This window comes from Leopardus geoffroyi, chromosome D3, assembly GCF_018350155.1.
Source record: "Leopardus geoffroyi isolate Oge1 chromosome D3, O.geoffroyi_Oge1_pat1.0, whole genome shotgun sequence".
Taxonomy (NCBI): Eukaryota; Metazoa; Chordata; class Mammalia; order Carnivora; family Felidae; genus Leopardus; species Leopardus geoffroyi.
In genome coordinates this window covers 51,714,006-51,730,334 of record NC_059339.1, presented here as the reverse complement: position 1 = coordinate 51,730,334, position 16,329 = coordinate 51,714,006, and the positions used below count along the sequence as shown (strand labels likewise).

The following is a 16,329-nucleotide window of genomic DNA, read 5'->3' as shown; positions in this document are numbered from 1 at the left end:
TCCCAATGTTCATTTGTTTTGTTTCTTATAGTCCACATGAGTGAAATCATATGGTATTTGTCTTTCGTGGACTTATTTCGTGGACTTATAGTTCACATATGAGTGAAATTGTATGGTATTTGTCTTTCACGGGCTTATTTCACTTAGCATTATATTCTCTAGCTCCATCCACACCATTGCAAATGGCAAGATTTCATTCTTTTTGATGGCTGAGTAATATTCCATTACATATATAATTATATATAAATATATAATTATATATATAAATAAATATAGATACAAATATATAAAATATATTTGTAATTCCATTAAATATCTATATTTGTATCTATCTATATCTATATCTATATCTATATCTATATCTATATCTATATCTATATCTATATAGATATATCTATATGACAACCACTTTACTCATCAGTCAATGGACTTTTGGGCTCTTTCCATAATTTGGCTATTGTTGATATAGCTGTTATAAACATCAGGGTGCATGTATCCATTCGAATTAGTATTATTGTATCCTTGGGTAAATGCCTAGTAAAGCATTTACTGAATCATAGTGTAGTTCATTATATTTTTAACTTTATGAACAAAATTCATACTGTTTTTCAGAGTAGCAGCACCAGTTTGCATTCCCACCAACAGCGTAAGAGGGTTCTCCTTTCTCCACATCCTCATCAAGTAATACCTGCTATTTCCTGTGTTGTTAATTTTAGCCATTCTGACTAGTGTAAGGTGATATCTCATTGTAATTTAGATTTGTATTTCCCTGATGATGAGTAATATAGAGTATCTTTTCATGTTTCTGTTAGCCAACTGTATGTCTTCTTTGGAAAAAATGTCTATTCATGACTTCTGTCCATTTTTTTAACTAGGTTCTTTTTTGAGTGTTGAGTTTTCTAAGTTCTTTATATATTTTGGATACTAACCTTTTATCAGATATGTTATTTGCAAATATCTTCTCCGATTTTGTAGGCTGCCTTTTACTTTTGTTGCTTGCTTCCTTTGCTGTACAGAAGTTTTTGTTTTGATGAAACCTAAATGTTTATTTTTGCATTTGTTTCCCTTGCCTAGGAGACATACCTAGTAAGAAGTTGTTATGGCTGATGGCAAAGAGGTTAGTGCCTGTGTTCTCCTTTATGATTTTAATGGTTTCCTGTCTTACATTTAGGCCTTTAATCCATTTTGAACTTATTTTTATGTATGGTGTAAGAAAGTGATCTAGTTTCATTTTTTGCTTGTTGCTGTCCAGTTTTCCCAATACCACTGCTGAAAAGACTTTCTCTCATTGGATATTCTTTCCTGCTTTATCAAAGATTAGTTGACCATATAGTTGTGGGTTAATTTCTAGGGTTTCTATTCTGTTCCACTGATCTATGTATTTGTTTTTGTGCCAGTACCATGCTGTCTTGATCGCTACCACATTGTAATGTAACTGGAAGTCCGGAATTGCAATGCCTCCAGCTTTTCTTTTCTTTTTCAAGATTGCTTTGTCTATTCAGGGTCTTTTCTGGTTCCATACAATTTTAGGATTGTTTATTCTAGCTCTATGAAAAACACTCATGTTATGTTGATAGAGACTGCATTAAATGTGTAGGTTGCTTTCGGTAATATAGACATTTTAACAATGTTTATTTTCCAATCCATGAGCATGGAATGCTTTTCCATTTCTTTGTGTCATCTTTGATTTCTTTCATCAGTGTTTTATACATTTCAGAGTACAGATCTGTTACATCTTTGGTTAGGCCTATTTCTAGGTATCTTATGGTTTTTGGTGCAATTATAAATGGGATTTATTCCTTGATTTCTCTTTCTGATGCTTTATTATTGGTGTATAGAAATGAAATAGATTTCTGTACATTAATTTTGTATCCTACAACTTTACTGAATTTGTATATCAGTTCTAGCAATTTTTTGGTGGAGTCTTTTAGGTTTTCTATGTGTAGTATCATGTCATCAGCAAATAGTGAAAGTCTGACTTGTTCTTTGCTGATTTGGGTGCCTTTTATTTCTTTTTGTTGTTGGACTGCTATAGCCAAGACTTACAGTACTATGTTAAATAACAGTGATGAGAGTGGACATTCCTGTCTTGTTCCAGACTGTTGAGGAAACACTCTCAGTTTTTCCCCATTGAGAATGGTATTTGCTGTGGGTTTTTCATATATGGTCTTTATTATGTTATGTTCCCTCTATCTCTATTTTATTGAGAGTTTTTATCATGAATGGATGTTGTACTTTGTTAAACGCGTTTTCTGCATCTATTGAAAGGATCATAGGCTTCTTATCTTCTCTCTCATTAATGTGGTATATCACATTGTTTGATTTGCAAGTACTGAATCAGCCATGCAGCCCAGGAATAAATCTCACTTGATCATGGTGAATGATTCTTTTTAATATACTGTTCGATTTGTGAGTATTTTATTAAGAATTTTTGCATCCACATTTATCAAGGATATTGGTCTGTAATTCTTTTTTGTGAGGTCTTTGGTTTCAGTATCAGGTTAATGCTGGCCTCACAGCATGATTCTGGTAGTTTTTCTTCCTTCTATTTCTATTTTTTTTGAATAATTTGAGAAGAACAGGTATTAACTCTTCTTTAAATATTTTGCAGAATTCCTCTGTGAAGCCATATAGCCCTGGACTTTTGTTTGTTGGGAGATTTGTCATTACTGATTCAATTTCTTTGCTGGTTATTGGTCTATTCAAGTTTTCTATTTCTTCCTGTTTCAGTTTTGGTAGTTTACATTTCTAAGAGTATGTTTATTTCTTCCAGATTGTCCAATTTGTTGGCACATAGCTTATTCTAATATTCTCTTACAATTGTTTATATTTCTGTGGGGTTGGTTGTTATTTCTCCTCTCTCATTTGTGATTTAATTTGGGTCCTTTCTCTCTCTCTCTCTCTCTCTCTCTCTCTCTCTTTCCCTCTTTGATAAGTCTGACTAGGGCTTTATCAATTTTATTAATTTTATAAAAGAACCAGCCATTGGTTTCATTGATCTGTTTCATATCTTTCTGCTTGCTTTAGGCTTCTGGTTTTTTTTCTTTCTAGCTCCTCTAGGTGTAAGATTAGGTTGTGTACTTGGGATTTTTCTGGCTTCTTAAGGTAAACCTGTATTGCTAAATACTTCCCTCTTTTTTTTTTTTATTTTTTTTATTTTTTTTTTTAAATTTTTTTTTTCAACGTTTATTTATTTTTGGGACAGAGAGAGACCGAGCATGAACGGGGGAGGGTCAGAGAGAGAGAGAGGGAGACACAGAATCGGAAACAGGCTCCAGGCTCTGAGCCATCATGAGCCATCATGAGCCATCAGCCCAGAGCCTGACGCGGGGCTCGAACTCACGGACCGTGAGATCGTGACCTGGCTGAAGTCGGACGCTTAACCGACTGCGCCACCCAGGCGCCCCAAATACTTCCCTCTTATGCCTGCTTTTTGCTGCATCCTAAAGATTTTGGAGCATTGTGTTTTCATTTTCATTTGTTTCCAAGTATTCTTTTTTATTTCTTCTTTGATTTCATGGTTGGCCCTTTCATTCTTTAGTAGCATGCTGTTTAACTTCCATGTATTTATGGTCTTTCCAAACTTTTTCTTGTGGTTGGCTTCAAGTTTCATAGAACTGTGATCAGAAAATATGCATGGTATGATTTCAATCTTTTTGAACTTGTTGAGGCCTGATTTGTGACCTATGTGAACTATTTTGGAGAATGTCCCATATGCACTCAAAAAGAATGTGTATTCTGCTGCTTTATGATGAAATGTTCTGAATATATGTGTTAAGTTCATCTGGTCCAGTGTGTCATTCAAAGCCATTGTTGATTTTCTACTTACGTAATCTGTCCATTGATGTAAGTAAGCTGTTAAAGTCCCCTATTATTGTATTATTATCAATGAGTTCCTTTACACCTGTTATTGTTTTATATATTTGTGTATTTCCAGGTTGGGGCCTAAATATTTACAATTATTAGATCTTCTTGTTGGATACTCCCCTTTATTATGATATAGTGCCTTTCTTCATCTCTTGTTACGTTTTTTGGTTTAAAATCTAATTTGTCTAAGTATTGCTACTCTGGATTTCTTTTGACATCCATTTACATGATAATTATTTCTCCATCCCCTCACTTCAACCTGCTGGTGTCATTAGGTCTAAAATGAGTCTCTTATAAGCAGCATATATATGGGTCTTGTTTTTTATCCATTCTGATACCCTATGTCTTTTGATTGGAGCATTTAGTCCATTATCATCCAGAGTAATTATTTTTTTTTTTATTTTTTAATGTTTGTTTATTTTGAGAGAAAGATACAGAGAACATGAGTGGGGGAGAGACAGTGAGAGAGGGAGAGAGAGAACCCTAAGCAGGCTCCACACTGTCATTACAAAGCCAGATGCAGGGCTCAGACTCATGAACTGTGAGATCATGACCTGAACCAAAACCAAGAGTTGGATGCTTAGCCAACTGAACCACCCAGATGCTCCCAAAGTAATTACTGATAGATGTGTATTTAGTGCCATTTTTTTTTTTTTTTTTGCTTGTTTTGTCATTGTTTCTGGAGATTTTTCTCTGTTCCTTTCTTGTCTTCATCACTTTTGGTCTTTCCTTTTGACTCAGAGTCCCCTTTAATATTTCTTGCAGGGCTTGTTTAGTGGTAACAAACTCCTTTAGATTTGTTTATCTGGGAAACTCTTTATCCCTCTAATTCTGAATGATAGCCTTGCTGGATACAGTATTCTTGGCTACAAATTTTTCCCATTCAGCACACTGAGTATATCATGCTACTCCCTTCCAGCTTGCCAAGGTTTTGTGGAGAGATCTGGAGCTAGCATTATTGGTCTTCCCTTGTAACTTAGGGACTTCTTTGGTTTTGCTGCTTTCAGGATTTTTTATCACTATATTTTGCAAATTTAATTACAGTATGTCTTCGTATTGGCCTTTGTTTGTTGATTTTGATGGGAGTCCTCTGTTCCTCCTGAATCTGGATGTCATTTTCCTTTCCCAGATTAGGGAAGTTTTTAGACATAATTTCCTCAAATAAACCTTCTGTCCGTTTTCTCTCTCTTCATCTTCTGGGACTCCTATGATATGAATATTATTATGTTTGATGGAGTCACAGAGTTACCTAAGTCTATTCTTGTGTTCCATAATTTGTTCCTTTTTTGGTTCAGCATCATTATTTTCCATTATTTTATCTTCTATACCACTTATTCGTTCCTCTGCTTCTTCCGTGTTTGTGTTCATTACATCCACTTGGGTTTCAAATCTCAGTTATTGTATTTTTCATTTTTGACTGGCTGTTTTTAGCTCTTTTCTCTGTGGTAAGGGTCTTGTTGAAGTCTTCTTTTCTCAAGCTCAGTAAGTATCCTTATGATTATTGTTTTAAATTCTCCATCAGGCATATTACTTATATCTGTTTCTTTTTTTTTTTAATTTTTTTTTTCAACGTTTATTTATTTTTGGGTCAGAGAGAGACAGAGCATGAACGGGGGAGGGGCAGAGAGAGAGGGAGACACAGAATCGGAAACAGGCTCCAGGCTCTGAGCCATCAGCCCAGAGCCTGATGCGGGGCTCGAACTCACAGACAGCGAGATCGTGACCTGGCTGAAGTCGGACGCGTAACCGACTGCGCCACCCAGGCGCCCCCTTATATCTGTTTCAATTAGATCTTTGGCCTTGACTTTATCTTGTTCTTTATTTGGGATGAATTCCTCCATCTTGGCATTTTTGTCTAAGTCTCTGTCTTCTTCTCTGTGTTACAAAAGCCTGTTATATTTCCTACTTCTGAGGTAATGGCTTTATGAAAAAAAGAGATCACACAGTGTCTAGGGCCTGGTGTTTCATGGAGTGCCCCTGGTTTGTGCTGGTGCACTTTGCTGCTGTGCTTTGGCTGCTCTTTCAGTCCAGTCATCTTCAGAAGCTCTCCTTGCCTGCAATGGGCAGTGTATGGACCTTGATCACAGTGTGGCACACTTAAACAAGGTATGCTCTGGTCTTGTTAAGAGACTAGATGCTACTTCCACTAGAACTGAAGCCTTGCAGAGCTCTCTAGTTGAGAGATGTAGTGTGAGCAGGAGTTTCTGCTGATCTCCTGCAGAAGGGGCCTGTGGAGCTGGGAATGGGGTACACTTGCCCAAGAAGGGCAGTACCTGGGGAATGCAGAAGGGCTGGACTTGGTGCAAGCATGTTAGGCAGCCAGTGTCAGTACTATGTTGTTTATTACAGGTGGCTCTGTGCTTATGCTGAGGGGTGGGGGAGGGAAATGGCACCAGTCAGCTCCTTTGTCCCTGGAAAGGGGTCTCTGTGTTTGCTGGTCTCAGAGAAGCACTCCCAGAAGAGCAAATATTCTCTCTGCTCTGCATCTGAGGCATTCTTCAGATTGCTGTTTTCATGCTGTCTCCAGGTTGATTTTCTGCTTTCTCTCCAGGAGCATAGCAGTGCCCTAAGGAGTCTACCCCAGCCAAGCCCAGTGACTTAAAATTCCAAACTTTAGGAATATTGTGTAGGCAGGGACCTGCACTGGTGTTCTGGATATGGTCTTGCCACACTGAGAAATAGTTTTGGCCAAGAATGGCAGTTGCACCAGAGCACAGGGGCATGGTACTTGGAGCTAGTGGCTAGTCAGCCAGTGTCAGGCTGAACTGCTTTCGGGAGGGGGCTCTGAACCTATGCTAGGGTGCAGGGGAGGGAAATGATGCCCATGGGCTCTTTTGTGCATGGAGAGGCATCTGTGTAACTCCACCTCTCACAGATGCACTCTAAGAAGAGAGAACAATCTCCTCTCTATGCATCTTAGGAGTTCCTCAGATTGTGCCATCTGCCCCAGTTGTTTGCTTGACTTCTCTTCAGGTGTAGGGCAGTGTCTTCAGGGCTCTGTCCCAGACAAGCCCACATAAATCTCTAGTCCTGGAGTCCCACTGGTTGCAAAAACTCATGAAAATCAGCCCCTCTCATTTTTCTAGCCAATGGCTTTGGGGAAGTGTTCTCCTCATGCATTCATTCCCCTGTGAGCTCCTCTCTTTTGTGCCTCCATGACTAAGACTCTTTTCTCTCCACAGCACCCATGATTCATTTCTCCCTTAAACTACATCTCCATACTTCCTACCTTCCTCAGTGTGGCCTCTTCTCTCCATCTAGTTGTGGAGTTTGCTGTGTCAGTCCTTTGATCAATTTCTTGGGTCTTCAGGTGATTTGATAGTTTGAGGGATGATACAAACTTAGGGTCTTCCAAGTATGCTACAATCTTAGCTACAAATCTCCTCTTTTTTTCTTTTTTGAAATTCTTTTTTCTTATTTAAAGAAGATAGATGTTACTTCTGATTTGAGGATTGATCGAATGGTCAATTCTTAGATTATTTCCTGAAGTGTGTCTCTCTGTTTCTCTCAAAACTTAGTCACTTTATACTGAATTTGGGGGATATTCCTTTCCCACTGCTACTTTAAAATTCTAATAATCAAAAGAACATTTTTGACCTTTTTAAAGCATATCTTGACAGTAATTCATATGACCAACATTTCTACAGATCTCTTTTCACTTTTCCTCAATAACAGGAAAAGGATTGGATATTCTATTTTATCAATTCTTTATAAAAAATGTGTCAAGTACATTGAAGCAAAGTGACACCTGATATTAGTTTGAAGTTAAATAAAATATATGAGACATTATGACATAGTCAATAAGGGTGACACAGATGAATATTTTTAGGAAATTATAACTGATATGAAGACATTTGGACAGCTGGATACAACATCAGAAACTGAAGATACTCATTTCTTGTTTTTTTTTTTTTTTAATTTTTTTTTTCAACGTTTTTTATTTATTTTTGGGACAGAGAGAGACAGAGCATGAACGGGGGAGGGGCAGAGAGAGGGGGAGACACAGAATCGGAAACAGGCTCCAGGCTCCGAGCCATCAGCCCAGAGCCCGACGCGAGGCTCGAACTCACGGACCGCGAGATCGTGACCTGGCTGAAGTCGGACGCTCAACCGACTGCGCCACCCAGGCGCCCCAACTCATTTCTTTTTTAAACTGTGCAGGCAATAACTTTACCTCTCCACAAGGAAGTAGTGAACAATACATACTAATTTGATTCTTGTTTTTAATCTGGAAAATTAATTCTTTTATTTATTCTTTAATTTGCTATTTTGGACTTTCCCTAACTAAATTCCTGAAAAAGACATTTTTTGTATAGCCTATTTAAGTATATTGGATGCTATCTATAGACTGCACATTAAAAGGTCCCTAAACACTGACAGAGGAGTTCATGGTCAACAACTGAGCATCCTTATTATATTTCCAAATTGGCTTTGTAGATTTGGCCAAGCCTATGTGGACATAATTCAATACATAGGATCCGGAAAAATATTAAACAACACATTAGTCAAATGAGTTAGTCAATTTAATATATATTGCATGCGATCATAAGCCAGATGTCACAACTTTCACCTTGAAAAGTAGAAATTCTGCCAAAGTCTCTAAATATTTCACAACCATATTTCTTCCCATTATGACGCTAAAAACATATTTTGAACATTCATCAAAATAATGACAAATACTAAAATATTCATTGATCGTAAAAAGATTTCTTAAAATCGACTCAGACATTTACTCAAAATATTTTTAAAAACCGGACTAAATATCCACATAGAGGTATAAATTAGACTTTTTTCACAAACAGTTATTTCTGTGAATTGTGAGTGGGTCAAGAAGCTGAAGAGAAAGGGTGTTCACTGCTTCTCAAACTCATATACACTGTCAATCATAATATTGATAGTAGGTCATAGTTTGATTACATTTGAAGATCCCCCCCTCAATTATTTATAGCTTACCTGCATATGTCAGAAGGGACTATATACAATAAATGTATAATGTCAATAATTTCTTGCATAATTATTTGAATAATACTTTTGAATATAGATGATAATATTTGAAAACTTTAAAAGATACATTATTTCATCCCTATATATCATATCTTCAAATTATATTATAGATGTGTTCCTTGAAAGGATATTTCCTCGTGTTCCTAATATATTTTGTTTTGTCATCGATCATTTAAATTCAAGCACCATGAGGATTACTTATCTGGAAAGTCTGCATTTCTTAACTCACCTTTGACTCATCTACAAATTTATAGACAAGTTGACACATCATTACAGTATAAAAATAGCTATTGTTTTGATGATTTAATGCAACCTTTTGGAGTAAGGTAGAGATGAACGATGCTTCTGACTAAATCACCTTATTGGCTATATTTTCTTTGAAAATAATTAAACTTCACATTTTATCATAAGCAGTATATCACATAAAGTTAGGTATAATATTCATGCTTTTCTGGGTCACTTAATTTTATTTCAAAGGACATCCACTAAACCATTAGTATCTGCTGAATGATGTAAAAGTAGATCATTTTCTATGCTAATTAGTCAGTATACAGATTCCCCTTCCCACACACACACAAAATGAACAGATATACCAAGCCAACACTAAGTTGAATTTGACTTATCATTTCTAACTGATATGGAGTTTAATATGAACTTTTATGTCTCCAATTAAAACACTAGGGAAAACACCACAAGTGCATTCAAGCTTTTCTAGTCAGTCAATCTGTCATCATAGTAAGCGTGGCTGTCTGTTCTGCTATTTTCCAGTGCCAGTGTGATATTCACACACCATCTGCCGACTTCCACTTATTGCTATCCAGGCTCCATTGCTGGTTATTCATTTCTCATTTTGGTCATCATAAGTCAGCATGTTTGTGAAAATCCAGTACTGCTTGCTGAACTAGTATGTGTACAACTGCTATTGAATTTAGGCTTTGGGACATATATTGCTGTTCTGATAATTTCCTATGGATTCATCTTTTACAAAATTCATGGACTAACATATTGTACTGAAAGCATGCAGTAAAATAAGACACTCATTTTTCAAAAGGAAAGAATATGAGGAATCATCAGGCACGGTTTTTCTTTTTTCATCACCATTGTTAAAAGTGCAATTTTACTTGCATGCATTGGTCTCTTTTACTTAAAGCTCTTTAAATGCTATCTTTTATTTGTGGGATCCATATTATTTAGCAATTTGCCTCATAAAATACACACAAAAATAAAGCTTTTCCAGGAGTGCCTGGGTGGCTCAGTCAGTTAAGTGTCAACTTGATTTTGGCTCAGGTCATGATCCCAAGGTCGTGGGATTGAGCCCTACTCTGGGCTCTGCACTGAGCTTGGAGCTTGCTTAATATTCTCTCTTACTCCCTCTGCTCTTCTCCCCCGCTTTTACTCTCTCTAAAAAAGAAATTAATTAAATTAACTTAAAAATAAAATTCGAGCTTTTCCAAACTTCAGTATGAAACAGCTAAAGTCCTAACCAGAGTTCTGGTTCTCATCATGGAGAGGAATAGTCACAGTTCTTCATTGCTATTGATAATTATCACTTCATGAAATTCTAGTTCATAACACCTCATGATCCTGTTCTCTCTTAAATTCAAACAGATACATCTAATACAAATTTCAGGTGTTTCTTATTCCTAGTCCTGCTTCTAAGTCTCCATATAACTTGTCATGATTCAGCAAACTCTTTTCTCCCAAAACCCACAAAGCTACTCAATTCCTCTTTTTAAACCTCAGATACAAAGTATGATTTACTTACACTTAGATTATAGTGTCTATGCATTGCTTATTTAATCAATTTGTCCTTCATCTTTTATACTGTCTATTGGTAGGTATAAAGAGAAAACCTCATAATTTTGCATGGTTTTATAATAAGAGAGACTGGGAGTTCTGGATGCCCCATTTAAGACCACCCTTTCCTTGCCTCCATGACTTCATGGTCAAGTATGATTATTCATTGAAAGGCTACCCTGTATTCCATGCCACCCTTACTTCACCATCACTGGTGTCTTGTGGCATATATACCAATCTCATTTGTTCTCTATTTCCTCATTTTGTCAGGCAACATGGGAAGCCCAGTTCATCCCCTTACCCCCCAGATTCTTAGTCCTATTCTAGTCTATATACATTCCTTTGTAAGCCCAGTGTCCACTCTTCCCAAACTCCTGAAATATTTCCCTAATGTCCTCCTCATATGGTCTATGATCAATTTTCATGTTCTTGCTCTAAATGAAATCCAGCTGTCTCTTCATTTACAGCTCTCTCAGGTGGTGTCTGTTTTCTTTCCTAAATTATGTTACACTGTATTTGGATGTGGGGTTTTATTGATTTCCTACTGTACTGTTGTGACAAATTACCACAAATATAGTGGCTTAAAACAACACAAAATTATTACTGTACAGTTGGGAGGTTAGAAGTCTAAAGCAGGCTGGCAGAGCTGGGTGCCTTCTTGAGCGTGAAGAGGGGAGTTTGTTCCTCTCCTTTTCCAGATTCTAGAGGCTTCTCAACCTTGCCTTGGTTGCATCAGTCTGACGTTTGTTTCTTTCATCACATCTTCCTCACTGGCTCTACCCTTCTGCCTCCCTTTTTTGAGGGTCTTTGGGATTTGGTCCACCATGATGACCCATCTCAAGATCCTTAACTTAATGACATCTGCAAAATCACTTTTGCCATGTAAGGGAATATATTCACATGTTGTAAGGATTAGGTCATGGACAACTTTGGGTGCTACTATTCTGTGTACCAAGGGAGTAGATGTCCTTTTTGCTTCCAGATGCAGTTTCTTGACAGTTATGCTTCCATCATCTTGAAAACCAAGTCTGAATCTCCTATCATCAGAATATTCCACCCACTGTTCTATTTATGTATAGGAATTAAATATGCTCTAGTCAATTCCTCAAAGACTTTATTTAAAGTCTGTCTCACTCTCTCTCTAATATTACTGTCATAATTCTTAGTAATTTGTGCTTCAAGGAGATAATCTTACCAACATTTTGGTAGCTGAGATCCTTCATTTCCAGTCTTTGAATGATCCTGTCTTCTTTCTCACTCTGGTCAATTTTCACCCATGGTAATGCCTAGGGCATTGTCATTACCCAAAACAGGATCTTTTCCATAATCTCAATTTGAAACATCTCTCTGAAACCTGTTCGTTACCCATCAACCACATTTGCTTTAATACCCAGAACTGACAATTAATCAACCTCCACTGAGAGTTATAATCCATCAGTCATATTACTTTTCACTGTTTTCTCTCTCTCTGTTACAATTTCCTCTTTAACTAGCTTAAATATAGATGGTCCATAATCATGCCAAAGAAAGAACGAAAGAAAGACGAAAGAAAGAAAGAAAGAAAGAAAGAAAGAAAGAAAGAAAGAAAGAAAGATGGAAGAAGGGGAAAAGAGAGAGAAAGAAAGGGAGGGAAAGAAAAAATAAAAGTAGGAAAAATAGAAGAAGGGGGGAAGGAAAGAAAGAAGGAAGGAAGGAAGGAAGGAAGCAGAAGAAGCAGTGTTCTGAAACTTACAGCTTTTCACATATTAATTGACTCTCCTACTTAGATTTAAGACTGCATTTCAAATTAAATCCCTGCCAAGGGCATTTTTAAATATTTGATGCAAATGACTTCTATTGAACAAGTAAATGGAAACCTAGTTTCACAGAATGTGAAAATAATTTTCACTGTAAGTTTCTACGTAAAAGAGATTTGAAATAAACATATTATCAACATTTTGAACATTAGAAAAGGTAAAATTATAAACATTCAACTATATTTATTATTTTCCTTCCAGTTTAAAATCTCTTCAAAAAGGGGCACCAGAGTGGCTCAGTCATTAAGTGTCCAACTTTGGCTTAGGTCATGGTCTCATGGTTTGTGAGTTCAAGCCCCACATAGGGCTCTCTGCTGTCAGTGCAGAGCCCACTTCAGATACTCTTGTGTCCCTCTGTCTCTGCCCCTCTGCCACTCACAGAAGTGCTCTTTCTCTCTCAAAAATAAACATTTAAAAAAATCTATTCAAAAAATGTTTTGTTACAAATATAATTTAAAGGGTATATTTAAAAATCCATAGGGGTGCCTGGGTGGCTCAGTTGGTTATGTATTTGACTTTAGATTTTGGCTCAGGTCATGATCTCACGGTTTATGGGATCAAACCATGAGTAGGATTCTGTGCTGACATTGTGGAGACTGCTTGGGATTCTATCTCTCCCTCTCTCTCTGCCCCTCCCCTGCTCATACTGTCTCTCTTTCTCAAAAATAAAAATAAACATTAAAAAATAGGTAAATAAAAATAAAAAACATAAATGTATTAAACGAAGTTTGATAAATCAGTTTATGTTTCCATCCTATCTAGAAAAATGTTACATTTAATAAAAGTATATCTTGTGATTCTTCAAATATTTAAGAGACATTTTAAGCTATAGAGTTAATGAAAATGTAGAAAAATAAACATACTTTATAACAAAGAGCAATTATACATTCAAGTTGATAAAATTCAACACATCCTCAATACTGTTTTCCTATTATTTGTATCTATAAATTTTCCTGAAAATTTAATAATTAAAGTGTTCCTTCATGTAAAAAGAATCTCATACTTTTTATGATTATAGAATATGACAATGTTTCCAGTCCCTAAAAATGTGTTTTGAACAGCAAAAATGCAACTATTGAAAATGTTATTTTTAAAGTAGTTTTTTCTAAAGCCTTTCATTAATCAGAAAATCAGTAGATTTTTCTCTACAAATTGAGTAATTAAAGCAAGGTATTACATTGAGGTCATCATCCAATATCACTCTTGTTCTAAAGATCACCAGTAAATAATGAATTTGACATGATTAATGCTTTAGTTCCTGACGAGGGTTCTCTATGTGATGTAGCTTTATAATATTATCACTCAGCTTCGCAGTTCTTGTTTTGCTATTTTGGCTGTCCTTTTTATTTTGAAATCCATGTCCTTCCAGCAATTCACTTTGTTCAAATCACTTTAGGGAAGTCACTGGTCCCCCAGTGACCATACTTCTGTTGTCTTGTAACTGAACAACTTCCAAAGACAATTTATAAATGCTTGAGTTATAGCACTTTTCTTCAAATACCTTTCTTTTTTCTTTTTTCTTTGTTTCTCTCTCTCTCTCTCTCTCTCTCTTTTTTTTTTTTTTTTTTTTTTGTTATTAAACAGGACATTTTCTGCTTGCAGGGACTGCAGCGGAAAGGGGAGCATGGGAGAAAGGGTCTCCAATGGGAAGCAGGATGGTCCTTTTTCATTCCTGCATCAGTTATGAATGGAAACTAATTGAAACAAGGCAAACATCTCCTCTGTGTATATGGGCAGAGGTTGCAGGAAGTTACATAGTTTTAGAGATGTAACCCAGAGGGTAAGTGAAAGACACCAAGATCCCAGGCATGTGGGTAAACTATGATAAAATAACTGTAAGTATTGTTATATCTTATTAGTTTCATAGGGAAGAAAAGCAAGGTACTAATTTTCAGTTTCTATGTAGGAGACAGGTGAATACTGGTTGACTTTGGATTTCTAATACCACATGCTTTTGGGCCATGAGTAGAGTATCCTGTGCCTTACAGGAAAAGTAAGATGAGTGAGGAATTTTGGTCCTAACCAATGGACTGGCTTTAAGGATCGTATTCAAAATACAAATGAACACAAAAATTGATTTATATTGTATATGTCATTGGTGATTTTCAATAATTATCAAAAATCCATATTCAAGTACCAACTATTGATATGAGAACAAGTCATTGGTCATTTTGTTCATATTTGTTCCATTATAACATTATGTATGGCTAAACATGATTATGAAACAATTACCAAGTATTTAATGACAACAATTATTAAATAATGATATGAGTGTGTCATAATCATATTCTTGGCAATTTTTTGAGTATACTGGTCAGGGATCATCTTTATTTCTCTTATCGCTAACATTTCTGAGCAAGGAAAAAAAAACCTCAATGAATCTTTTTTACAACTTCACCTTCACTTATGAAAATATAGAAGATAATGAATTAATGTAACTTTATCTCAATGGAAGTTTTCCTAAAGGCTCAGCAGATGCTAGTTCTTCCTCATTCAACGTACAATCTTGGCTTAAACTTCTCTGTTAATCAGCTCTCAGTGAGAATATTTCAACTGAGGACTTGAAGCCATTTTGCCCAAAATAAAATTACTATTTTTTAGGGGTACCTGGGTGGCTCAGTCAGTTAAGCCTCCTAATATTGGGTGAGGTCATGATCTCGCAGTGGTTGGATCAAGCCCCACCTCAGGCTCTTCTCTGAATATAGAGCCTAATTGGGATTCTTTCTCTCCCTCTTCCTTTTCCCCTTTCCCCCTGCTTGTGTACTCTCTTTCTCTCTCAAAATAAATAAATAAACTTTAAAAATTTATTATTTTTAAAAATATTGACCGTTTTACTATTTCAAAATTCTGTGATGTATTGGAATTTTATAATCCAATTATTTATTTTATTTTATTTTATTTTATTTTATTTTATTTTATTTTATATTAACACCCAATTTGTAAAAGTTTGTTTCACCTCCAGAAGAATGTATAGAATGCTTATAAGGTACTCAACAACTTAGAATAACATCTCTTAACATAAACAGCATAAACTGGGAGAGCAATTTTAAAACCATAAATTATGGATTTCATTCTATATCTTTGAAAATAGTTTGCTCATTTATTATTTTATTTCAAAATACATATTTTTATTGCACATTTTATCAAATATATTTTTAAGGTGATTTTAGCACTCATTACACATGTAATTTTATCATTTTCTTTACTTAAAATTTAAACGCATATGCAAACTGTACTTTTGAGAAGATAATCTCTTGAAGGAATACATCAGTGAACAAGGCTCTCATATAGGAAATAACATTAATTGTTACATACATACAAGCACACATACACACACTCCTGGAGACTCCTCAAACTGTGATCTATGATTTGTTTTTTATTCATGTATACTGACACGTATAATAAGACAGATAAGGTTTCTTAAATTCTCCCTAACTCCAAAAGTAAATATAAGAAGATCTCAAATTTTTTACAAATAAGTTCTCCATTTTTGTAAAATAAATACTGCTTTACTTTTTCCACTTGAATAGAGAAAAAAATGATTTGTTTTTTTCTTTTTAAAGATATTTCAAGTCGGGTCACTGAAGTTGGGTCACAAAACTTAATCAAGATTATACATTTAAAATGCAAATAGGATTACCACCCACCACCACCAACACAAAATGTTCAATTATGTTTTGCTTTGATTTGATTTTTGTCTTTGAATTATAAGTCCCAGCTTATACACATCTACTGTGAAGGTTTTCTTCTATATAAAAACATAAGGATTCACACAGATGGTAAATTTTAAAGTATAATAAATGGATACATGAATACAAGCACAATTAGATTTCCAGCTGTGATATGTGGAATGGCAACTTTTGAT

The 16,329-nt window shown here is 35.6% G+C and overlaps 1 long non-coding RNA gene across 1 annotated transcript in view; it reads right to left on the bottom strand.

Moving 5' to 3' along the window:
- Positions 1–16,329, bottom strand: part of LOC123587965 — a 181,248-nt gene that overhangs the window by 83,071 nt on the left and 81,848 nt on the right. The window lies entirely within an intron of this gene.